The following is a 3,867-nucleotide window of genomic DNA, read 5'->3' as shown; positions in this document are numbered from 1 at the left end:
TCTTTCTTTATCTTATAAAGTTTTGAATTCTCTTGCGAGGAATATTATGATTATACGCCGCGGCTCATGCAGCCAAGTCGGCTATATCACTAAAAATTGTTATTAATTTAAAACTTGTTATAGAAAATGGCCCGATCCTATATGGACTATTAGCATGTTATAAGTAGATTTATTTTCCACACTTTTTAATGTAACTAGGGAGAAGAAACGGGGCCAAGCATTTGTAAATAGTAAAACATATATATTCAAGATTTATTTTACAGTCAATTTACCTGACTAATAAGAATGAAATAAAATAAAATATTTTCTGATGGAAAAGACTGAAGTATCCTTAGAAACAGCAGTACAGGTCTGATCCTTATCAAGAAATCCTCAATATGTATACTGGCATAGTTCGATACGAATCATTTTTGTGGGAATAAAGATGGAGATATTAAAAATTTACAACAAAAATGTTACGTTTACAAAAGTAGGACTTGGATGATTGAAAATATATAAGTCGGCACCCTTAAGAAGAAATTGACATCTTAATAAAAGGTGAAAATGAAAGAAAAAACAAAGAAGTGAAAGTTAAAGATGCATGAAAAACACTAACATCGAATAATAAATGAAAGCAAGGAAGAAACTAACACATTTATATTTAGTCACAAATACATTTACACTCATCCACTACAACCCTATTCATCTATATTTAATTTATTTTCACTTTTCCCTACTTTTACACCCTGACCTCTGGGTAACAGGCCCTCTTCGCCCCGTTGGACTTCCATCCCGATTTTGATTTTAATATTTCCTTACTATTACAATTTTATACTTTTCCTGATTTTGACATTTTATTTACTTCTTTCATAACTATACTGAATTCGATTTTTAACTTTTATCAATTTCTTAACAATATAATTCAGGCACTTCGACTTTCAATTCGACCAATAATTGCAAATGGCGGCGTCCGACATTTGTAATTTTTTTATACAATTTTATATAAATAATTCATTTTCTACACAAATAATTTAATAATTCTGCATTTTTAGCGCACTTGACCTTAGTTGTTGGTGCACCAAATACTTAAACTCCAAAGACAAGACATGGAAGAAACTAGTGTAACACAGTGATTTATTTGTGGATTTTGTAGAAGGGGGGAATGTTTATGCAAGATTGTGTTCCGTATAACAGAACAACTTTACAGTTGGGTTGGGACAACGTTATTTTTAAACCCATCTACTTTAAAATTATGGTACTAGTTTAATAGGCGGTCCCCAAGTTCTTTACCTTTTTTACCTTTTTAAAAACAATTTTATGATAAACATGGGTAGGTGCGTTAGATAAGATTTGGTTAGGTAAATTAGTTTACATGTGTTACCTTGCTACTTTTCGTCCTACTGCTGAAGACAAGTGTGCAGCATCCAGTAAAAGCCCTATAGTTACATTGCAATCTGCACAACTTGTCGTAACAAGTGTCACACTCCTACGTAAAACAGTTTTGTTATGACTAATAATTCTTTAGTCCGTTCTAATTTGGTCTTTGAAAACCAAATTCCTCACCCGAACAATAAATATGATAAAAGGTAAGAGTTTACTTTGGGCAGAACAGTGATAGGTGCACATACACTTGAACCTGATTTTATTAAATAGAAGGGGAAAGACGGTATTAAATGTCATTCGTCATATCATAAATGAGTTTTTGCACTTGCTCCTCTATTTAATAAAATTAGATTCAGGGGTGTGTGACCCTAGCATTGTTCTGCTGAACTTCTGGTCAACAAAACACACTGGTATTAAAATGAATCTAGAATTGAACAAAGACTGTAATCTGGTCTCCGAAGAATCATGAGCATGTATTAAACAAACACCAATATGATGCTATCTAGGAAAAAAATACCTTTTCTTTCACTTTTACTCTCGAAATTGAAACAGCCATTGTAGCCTACAATATTTACAGTTTTTACAACAAAATAACGAGAAAGGACTGACTGCCGATTTCACCTTGAGTTAAGCTGAAGCACGACTTATCTAACACTGTCTTTAGAAATTAACAATATTTTCACAGCATACCCCACTTTAGAATAGTGAAGCAATACGAGGTTGGTTACATCGGATACCGTCTTTTTCAGTTGGTTTGTCGGTAGCAATATGATGTCCATTTTTTATCGAGCTGAAGGCATACTTTCCTGCATTGAAAGAAGTAATGTCTGGCCCATTAACGTTTATGGAAAGAAGAGATTTGAGGGTTTTTAGAAATAAATGGTTTCTAGCGTCAGTATGCTGTAAGTTTAAGTTGGAAAGCCTCTCTTACACTCTGCAGAAGAAACTGAAAGCAATTCTATGAACAATTCTTCAGAAAGCAATTTTATAAAAAAAACAAAAAAAAAACAACATAGCTCGCGACAATAAGCATACTGAAAAAAAAATAAAGAATCGCTACTAAAACATGAAGTTGAATCATTGCACTTCAAAATAGTTTATAGCTTAAGAAACGGAGAAAATATCTTCCCAGGCTGGGAAGGCTGAATTAAACCTAGAGACAGGGAAGTCAAAATTTAGAAAGGGGGAAATTCCCAGGCTTCCCTGGCTACAAATAAATCCCTGGTGTAACATATAGGGAAAAGAAATAGTACTTTATTTCATATTGAATTAATGCAAACAGAGCATCTTGTACTATCAAATCCATTCTTCCGCCTTATGTTGATACTTAAAAAAAAAACTCTCACAAAATTTAAATAAAAATATTTGGTATAGTTTTATTGATCGTTTTCCCTCAAACATTATCTTTCTCTACACTGATGCATCAAAGGTCGAACATAAACCTGGCAGTTGGTATTGCAGTTTTTATTCCACAACTCAAAATTATTCAACAATTGAAACTTCCAGTTTTTACAACTATCTTTGAGGTCGAAGCCTTCGGTATTCGGCATGCATTATTATTAATACAACGTCACAATATCCAGCACGCATGTATATGTACGGGTTCCTATAGTGTCTTGAATGCACTTTCTTCTATTCATTGGAATATCAAAAATACTTGAACCTTACTTAGCATCAAATCTCTTTATCGCAAATTACTCGCCATGGGTCACACAACAGATTTCATTCACGCCCTCAGCCATATCAATATAAAATCAAACAAAATCGCTGATAACCTATCTAAAACAGCAAGAGACACAGGACTTCTCGCCAATATAAAACTTCCCCCTCTACCAGTAAATTTTAAATATTACATTGATCAGATGATTTCTGAGCAATCTGTCATATGGAAAAACAAAAACCGAACAGGTCCTGGAACTTATTATTGGGAAATTAATCCCGCTCGTTCTACCACCTGGAATGCCCTGCGCTCTTGGTGTAGATCCAAAATTATCCTATATTATAGACTTGGGTTCAACACAGCAATCACATCTTACCTCCTGTACAAAATTCGCAGAACTACTTCACCCTTATGTTGTTGTAATGAACAGGTAGGCACTTTGAATCATCTTCTCTTTCACTGTTCTCTCTGGTCTAAACATAGGACAATAGTTATGAAAGTTTTACATTAAAGCTTGGCTACGGTCCATTCTCAATTAAACAACTTTTGACAATAGACATTTTGCAGTACATCATTATCTTTTTTCAAGATAATGGTCTTGCACTCTGAAGAAGCATAGCATTCTTATCTGGAATCTAATATTGATTATTATACTTTAACACACACACACACACACACATCTATCTATCTATCTATCTATCTAATTGCCTAATTACACTTTACAGAGACCTATATTCTGATAATTATAATATCAGATTTTATTACCAAACTGAACTGTAATTCAAATTCACTTTTTCAATTTCACAGGAAAAGGCCTAATAGCACACCTTTCAACTAATGGGGCG

Source organism: Thermobia domestica, chromosome 18 (genome assembly GCF_964235325.1).
Source record: "Thermobia domestica chromosome 18, izTheDome1.hap1.1, whole genome shotgun sequence".
Lineage (NCBI taxonomy): Eukaryota > Metazoa > Arthropoda > Insecta > Zygentoma > Lepismatidae > Thermobia > Thermobia domestica.
The sequence above is the reverse complement of the archived record's forward strand: the minus strand, read 5'-3'. Positions refer to the sequence as shown.